Source organism: Helianthus annuus, chromosome 2 (assembly GCF_002127325.2).
Source record: "Helianthus annuus cultivar XRQ/B chromosome 2, HanXRQr2.0-SUNRISE, whole genome shotgun sequence".
Lineage (NCBI taxonomy): Eukaryota > Viridiplantae > Streptophyta > Magnoliopsida > Asterales > Asteraceae > Helianthus > Helianthus annuus.
Genome location: NC_035434.2, coordinates 139,286,055 through 139,294,995, shown reverse-complemented (window position 1 = coordinate 139,294,995; position 8,941 = coordinate 139,286,055).

Genomic DNA, 8,941 nt, shown 5'->3' with positions numbered 1-8,941 from the left:
AAACTCTTTCTTTCTCAACTTGGCATCATGCACTCTTTTCATCCCATCCTTATACTTGGACGCACATTCGTATGCCATCTCCCTTAGCTCCTCCAACTCACATAACTTGAGTTTCCGTTCCTTACCTGCATCATCATATTGCAAGTTAACCTCTTTAATAGCCCATAGCGATTTGTGCACAAGTTCAACCGGTAAATGGCAGTTTTTACCGTAAACCAACCGGTAAGGTGTAGTGCCTATGGGTGTCTTATGCGCCGTCCGGTAGGCCTATAAAGCATCGTTCAACTTAATTGACCAATCCTTACGGTCCGCCCGCACGGTCTTTTGCAAAATCTCTTTGATTTGCCTATTTGACACCTCAACTTGCCCGCTTGTTTGCGGGTGATAGGGGGTGGCAATCCTATGGTCAACACCAAATCGCTTTAGAAGTTTTCCAAACCGAAAAATTTTAAAATGGGATCCTCCATCACTTATAATGACACGAGGAATCCCAAACCTTGAGAAAATATTGGTTTGGACAAAATTACGTACTACGGAATGGTCGTTTGTCTTGGTGGCTATTGCTTCGACCCATTTTGACACATAGTCAACGGCCACCAAGATACACAAATTGCCATAGGAATTGGGGAATGGGCCCATGAAATCAATACCCCATACATCGAAAACATCGACTACAAGGATTGGTTGCATGGGCATCTCATCCCTTTTTGAGATACCCCCTAATTTTTGGCACTCTATGCAATTTTTGGCAAACTCATTTGTATCTTTGAAAATAGTAGGCCAATAAAGGCCACTATTCAACACTTTGTGACCCGTTTTGTGACCACTAAAGTGACCACCACATGCAAACGAGTGTAGATGCTGCAACACGCTTGGAATCTCTTCGTCATCAATGCATCTCCTTATAACTTGATCCGCACACTCCTTCCACAAATGCGGTTCTTCCAACCGATAGTATTTGATTTGGGACATGAAGTGTTGCCTTTTCCGTCTATCCCAATATGCCGGCATATCACCTGTAACAAGATAATTGACAATGTTAGCATACCATGGCAATTTATCTAATTTCATTATATGCTCATCTGGAAAAGACTCATTGATTTCTAAGGCTTTCGGATCCTCTTCAACCATCAAGCGGGACAAGTGGTCCGCTACCACATTCTCAATACCCTCCTTGTCCCGTATCTCCAAATCAAACTCTTGGAGCAACAACACCCATCGGATTAACCTCAGCTTTGCATCTTTCCTCTCCATGAGGTACCTAACTGGAGTGTGATCAGAGTAAATAATCACTTTACTACCCCATATATAAGACCGAAATTTATCCAATGCATATACCACCGCAAGTAGCTCTTTTTCGGTTGTTGTGTAATTCAATTGCGCATCCGAAAGAGTCTTACTTGCGTAGGATATGGCAACGGGTTTCTTATCAACCCGTTGTCCCAACACGGCCCCCACCGCATAATCACTTGCATCGCACATTATTTCAAACGGTAAAGACCAATTTGGCGATTGCAAGATTGGGGCCTCAACTAACTTTGCTTTCAAATTGTTAAAAGCGTTTTGGCAATTTTCATTAAAATCGAACGGTTGGTCTTTTAGCAACAAATTGCATAAAGGCTTTGTTATATCACTAAAACCCTTAATAAATCGTCTATAAAACCCCGCGTGACCTAAAAATGACCTAACACCTTTAACAGTCGTGGGATATGGTAAAGTAGATATGACTTGTACCTTAGCACGATCAACCTCTATCCCCCGACTGGACACCACGTGTCCCAACACAATTCCCTCTTGAACCATAAAATGGTTTTTTTCCCAACTTAGAACCAAACTAGTCTCAACACATCTTTTTAATACTTTATCTAGTTGGTCCAAACAAGTCTCAAAAGATGATCCAAAAATTGAGAAATCATCCATGAAAATTTCCAAAGACTTTCCCACCATATCGGAGAAGATACTAATCATGTACCTTTGGAAGGTGGCAGGAGCGTTAAATAATCCAAACGGCATTCGCCTAAATGCGAATGTATCGTAGGGACATGTAAACGTAGTCTTTGATTGATCTTCCGGATGGATGGCAATTTGGTTATAACCGGAATAACCATCTAAGAAGCAATAGAATCTTTGCCCCGACAATTTCTCAACTATTTGATCTATGAACGGTAAAGGAAAATGATCTTTGGAGGTTGCGGTATTCAACTTCCTATAATCAATACAAATTCGCCACCCGGTTACCGGCCGGGTGGCTACCTCTTCACCTGCGTCATTTTTGACGACTTGTATACCCGCTTTCTTGGGAACCGTCTGTGTTGGGCTCACCCATTGGCTATCCGAGATCGGGTAAATGATACCCGCATCAAGCCACTTCAATACTTCTTTCTTCACAACCTCCCTCATGTTCGGATTTAACCGCCTTTGTGCATCTCGAATGGGAGTCACATTCTCTTCTGTGATGATTTTGTGCATCACCACCGAGGGACTAATACCCTTCAAATCCGCAATGGTCCATCCAATCGCCGCCCGATTGGTGATCAACACCTCCATCAACTTTTTCTCTTGCTCCACGGTTAAATTCGATGCAATGATAACCAGGAGGGTATTGCCTTCTCCGACATAAGCATACTTGAGATGCTTTGGCAATGCTTTCAACTCAACTTCCGGAGGCTCTACTAAAGACGGCTTCAATTTAGTGTCAATACTCTCCGGTAAGCATTCAACTTGGTGCGTCCATGCCGGTTTTCCTTCTCGAACCGCAAGCACCTCCAAACTCCTTACTTCTTCGTCCATACTTCTCTCCACCTCCACCTGTGACCTGTGAAACATATAACAGTCCTCCATTGTGTTTTCCTCATATACGACTGTGTCGCAAGGAGGTATACACGTGTCAACAATGTCTGCCATATAGCATTCATTATCAACTGGAGGGTTCATAAGTCCGGCAAAAACATGCAACCGCAACCTTCGGTTTCCAAATGTCATGTCAACCATTCCCGTTCTGCAGTCAATTTGAGCATTTGCAGTTGCTAAGAACGGTCGACCCAAAATCACCGTAGGTTGTTTGGTTGGGTCCTTGGCCACATAATCAAGTACTAGAAAGTCCACCGGATAGTAAAAATCCTCAATCTTCACTATCACATCCGAAACAACTCCACGGGGTAGCTTCCCGCTCTAAAGTAGAAATCCGATCCTTAGAATCGAGATCGGGAAGTGATCGGGAAACGGGGTGTTTTTTAGCTCTATCGGCCGACTCTTTCTCTTTTGACCGCTTACTCATTCGCTCTAAAAACTCCCAATCATCGTCTTCGTGATTGCTCAAGAGAGTCCCATTACTCGTCGACTCAAGTCGGTTCCATGTGTTATCATCCAGACCCCGTACAAAGCATTTAACCAACTCCCACTTCTCGATTTGATGATGAGGGCATCTTCGCATCATTTCCCTAAATCTGGTAAAGGCTTCATGCAACGGTTCACCTGATAATTGGCGAAAAGACCGAATTTCATCACGAGCATCATCGGTCTTTGCCATAGAGTAGTACTCGTCTAAAAACGCCTGTTGCATTTCCCCCCATGTGCGGATGCTATTGGCCGGGAGTGTAAGAAACCACTGCTTCGCTTTATCCTTTAGTGAAAATTGGAATAAGCGAAGTTTGACTTCTTCTAGAGCAAAGTTGTGTCCCCCAATAGTATTACAAACTGAAGAAAATTCCGCAAGATGTGTAACTCCCGGAATTAATGTTTCCCTAGCCAATGAAAATCGAGATCAACCCCCAAAAGGCAACATTTCGCGTTTCAGCAAAACACTACCCGTCGCCGACGGGCCTGACCCTGTCGCCGATGGGTCCCCAAAAACCCAAGTTCTGCCGACGGGTTAATTGACTCGATACGGGGAAATGTGGCCGACGGGCAATTCTGGAAGGCGTCGCCGACGGGGCCCAGGCCGTCGGCGACGGGCTCTCGTATGCACGCCTTCTCTTTTTCGCTTCCAATGCTTCCGGTTGACCCGTAACACATCCTAGTGCTCCGGTTTTCGACCCGATGACCCGTAAGGCTCCCGAAAAGCTCCTTAAACTTCGTTAAACCTGCATAAACACAAATCTAATTAAAAGTAGGCTATTCAAGATTAAAACTCATATAAGAATATCAAGTTATACAATTACGAGCATCGGTTTTCAACCACGTATCAAGGAGTAAGGTCCGTTGGCTTATTCTCTCTTAAAGCATAATCGAAGTTTAGCAATCCAAGTGTAAGCATGAGGGCATCCTTCCATTCAGCAAAGTTATCACCAGTCAAAGGTGGAATCCCGCAATTGGGTGCTAATAGTGGAAATAAGATGAGCAAGTTATGATACTAAGAAAGAAGTCCTAATGTGATCTAAGGGCATGTTATACTAAGGCAGACATAAATAATGACCATTTTAATTATGAAGCTGTGATATTGTCTATTACTAACATCAAAATAATAGACTTAGTTAAAATTCTACTTAAACAAAGACAAATCAGCTTTGTCCAGAAATGAGACAATCACTTCAGTTATGCACTTGTCAAGTATGCTAGACATAAATGAATTAAATCAGTTTTGGCCAGAAATTAAGACATTTCACGTTTGTAATGCATACTCAACATAGCTTTTATAATACTTGAACAATAAATAGATGTATTGAATTAGCTTTGGCCAGAAATGATACATCAGAAGCTCATTCAAGTCAAGCTATTTTGGTTTTGTAAAAAGTTATTTGATTCTGCATAGGGTTCGGGGCGGAGCCCCGAGCTGAATTTTAGTTCACATTAAGCAGCCTAAAATAATGAGGTTTCGAGTGAGATCTCGACTCAGTTATGAGGTCTCGAGTGAGATCTCGACTCCATAATGAGGTCTCGAGTCGCAACCATGGTCTCTAGTTGTGAAGATTGAATTCCTTAGTCAAAACCTCAGTGGTCTCGAGTCGAAACCTTATGGTCTCGAGTCGAAACCGTTGTCTCGAGTTGTAAAGATTTGAGAACCCTTATGATTTCGAGTCAAGACCTTGTGGTCTCGAGTCGAGATCTTGGTCTCGAGTCGTTAAAAAATGGTCTCGAAACTCCTGTTAACAGTTGTTGTGAAAATAACTAAAAGCTCGAAATTTTAGGGATTGTGGGATAGTGTTTCCTGTTTTATTGTTGATCTAAACTTATCAAAGATTTCGAAATTATAATCTGATCATCTTTTTAACATTTTTCGAAAATATTAGTAGATAAAATCAGATCAAAACAGTAAAAACACCCACTAATCCAAATTATATTCCAAAACTTAAGGAATTTTCGAGTTTTTCTTAGAACAAGTGATGAACCCTAAAAAATAAAACATAATTCTGGGATCCGAAACCTGAATTTTAAGACTTTTGTTAATAGATTTCGGACATTAATTTACCCATATTGGTTTCGGGTGACATGATTAACCACCCTTTTCTTAAAATACTGATTTCGGCACAATGAAACCCGAAAACAGTCGTGATTTTTATAAACTTTCAAAAAATTCTGTTTTCCAGATTTTAATCCCAGAAAAATAGATACGAAAACAGAACTGATTTATCAACATACGCTCTGATACCACCTGTTGATCAGTTATGTTTAAACATAATGGAAACATGAATAACATACCTGATACGGCAGACAGGCCAGCAGAGAATCCAGTCAGAGATGCAGCTATTGAGTTTGACATACTTGTCAGGATGATCTGGTTCCTCCATAGGGTGTAAGATTTTGATGGTGATGAGACCGAAACAAGGGAAGGATTCCATTACGGAGAGAGAGCCGATTGATGTTATTAGGGTTGTGCAAATTGTGTAACCCTTAAACTCTCTAATAATCACCTTATATATACACCCAAGAGGAAACCTAATGAGTTAATAAGGGTAATATGGTCCATCAACAATTACCAACTAATTATTAATAGGTTATTAATATATTTTGATCTATATAATATAAATGATTATAATGGTTACAAGATTAAATATTATAACAATTACATATTTAATCTCACGAACTATAATTAACCCTAAAGTTAACCCCAACCCTAATATTAAACCTTTAAGCTAAACTTAAAAGTTAAACCTTGAAAGCTAAACCTTGAAAGTTAAACCTTAAAAGTTAAAGCATAAACCATATTTGTATTTGGTCCTGCCTTTGTTAGAGATGGCAATGAAACCTGAACCCGACGAGAAGACCTGAAACCCGAAACATATGGTACGAGTGTGGGATTAGGTAATTGGGTATGGGATTTGTTTTGAAATATTAGGACGGGTATGAGGTTTGATGTTATACCTGTTTATCTGTCCTGAGTACCTGATTATATATGCCCATGTACCTAGTTAACTTACGCAATATAAATATGTATGTTATATATTAATGAATTATTTATTTAGGTAAAAAAACAAGTGTGTATTGTGCTTTTATTTATAAATTTATCTGGATAACCAAACTCTACTTATTGGGTTGAATTTTGTTATCCAATAAAAACATGTAAAGAAATATAGGTTTTTGTATTATCCACTTAACTGTAAAAATGTAAGTTTTTTAATCTCTACTTCTTGGTTTCAAACTTGTGACAATTATTATTTAATTTTTCTTTATTTAAGTCTTCTATTATTTATTTAAAATTAGTTGTAGCAGATGGACAAGTTTTTATTTTATTTTTTTTTGCTAGCTTACCCACTCCGATTACCCGATTATATATGCCCATGTACCTAGTTAACTTACGCAATATAAATATGTATTTTATATATTAATGAATTATTTATTTATTTAGGTCAAACAAAACGAGTGTGTATTGTGCTTTTATTTATAGATCTATCTGGATAACCAAACTCTACTTATTGGGTTGAATTTTTGTTATTTCAATAAAACATGTAAAGAAATATATGTTTTTGTATACCCACGTAACTGTAGAAATGTAAGTTTTTTAATCTCTACTTCTTGGTTTCAAACTTGTGACAATTATTATTTAATTTTTCTTTATGTAACTCTTCTATTATTATTTAAAATGAGTTGTAGCAGATGGACAAGTTTTTTTTTTTTTTTTTTTTTTTTTTTTTTTTTTTTTTTTTTTTTGCTAAATATGTTTCTTTTTGGTGAAAGAAAATAGTGAAATTGAAATGGTGGATCAAGGATCGACATATTTTTCTTGAATAAATATTAGTTTTTTATTAGAAATTTAGAAAATATTTATTGGAAATTTAGATTGGTTTTCATTCTTTTGAATATGTATTGGTTCAAATATTTTTTAGTTTCTTTTGAATCTGTATTGGTTTAAGAGTTGACTAGCCTACTATTTCTATCACATTTCGGTCTTTTGTATTAGTTTTGAACTCAGCATACATCGATTTTTACTAGTTAATACTCGTTGATTATGCCTGAAACCTGAAACTCATGAGCATACCCAAAACCTCACGGGTGTGCTCGATACCCGACGGGTAATTACCAGTCCCATACTTGACGGGTTTTAGGCCGGGTATGGTACAAGTTTTTGTAATCGGGTATGGGGTTGGGATTAGCCATACCCGACCCATTGCCATCCCTATCCTCTCTATATGTACGTTTATACTATATATATATATATATATATATTTAGGGTTAGGATCATGTGAGAAGCACTAGGCTAATTGAGAAACTTGAGAAGCATTCTGGACCATACATTTTTCCAAAGCTTTTCGTAATATACACATATGTATAGCTTAAAATTGACTATATACATATGTGTATATTACGAAAAGCTTAGGAAAATGTGTGGTCCATAATGCTTCTCAAGTTTCTCAAATAGGGTGGATTTCTTTTAGGATCCCTACCCTATAATATATATATATATATATATATATATATATATATATATATATATATATATATATATAGGGGAAGGATAAATCGAAAACCCACTTGAGTTGAGAAAACTTAGAAAACCTTTGTAAAAAACCCATGTAAACTCAAGAAACATTTTTAAAAAAAAAAATAGGAAATGTAATGTACATATATTTGAACATTTTTAAAAAAGAAACACAAAAAAACACCGAGTAGTTTTTTTTTTAAAAAATGTTACAAATTTCAGGTTACATAATATCTATGCCCAAAAAAAATGTAACATACTAATTTTCAACATTTTTTTAAAAAAAACTAGTAAGCGTTTTTTACATTTTTTTTCATAAATAGGTCCGTGTACATTTATATTACATTCCCTATTTTTTTTAGAAAAAAATAAAAATGTTACATAGGGTTTATTTGGGTTTTCTCAACTCACATGGGTTTTCGATTTATCTTTCCCCTATATATATATATATATATATATATATATATATATATATATATATATATATATATATATATAATGTAAGTATCTATAGAAAACCCACTTTAGTTTAGAAAACCCGGGAAACTCAAAGCTCCCGATGTTTTTTTTCTTTTGAAAAAATTTACACATGTTATATACATGTTTTTAAGGGTTTTGGGCAAAAAAAAATCAAAAAAGCACCGAGTAGATATTTTTTAAAAAAATAAACAAGTTTTGGTGTAACACATGTTACAAATATGTCAGATGAATGTAACATGTGTTACACCAAAACTTGTTTATTTTTTTAAAAAATATCTACTCGGCGCTTTTTCGATTTTTTTTGCCCAAACCCTTAAAAACATGCATATAACATGTGTAAATTTTTTCAAAACAAAAAAACATCGGGAGCTTTGAGTTTCCCGGGTTTTCTAAATTAAAGTGGGTTTTCTATACATCCTTCCCCTATATAATGTAAGTATATATATATATGTATATAGGATTAGGTTTATTTGTGAACAATTTCTTGAGATTGAACTGAGTGAACTAGTCTTGGCCCTTAATCATTTTTTAGATTAAAAGGGTAAGGTTGAGATTAGCCAAGTATTTTTAATTAAAATTCCTTAATTTTTTTTTCTGATCTCTTAA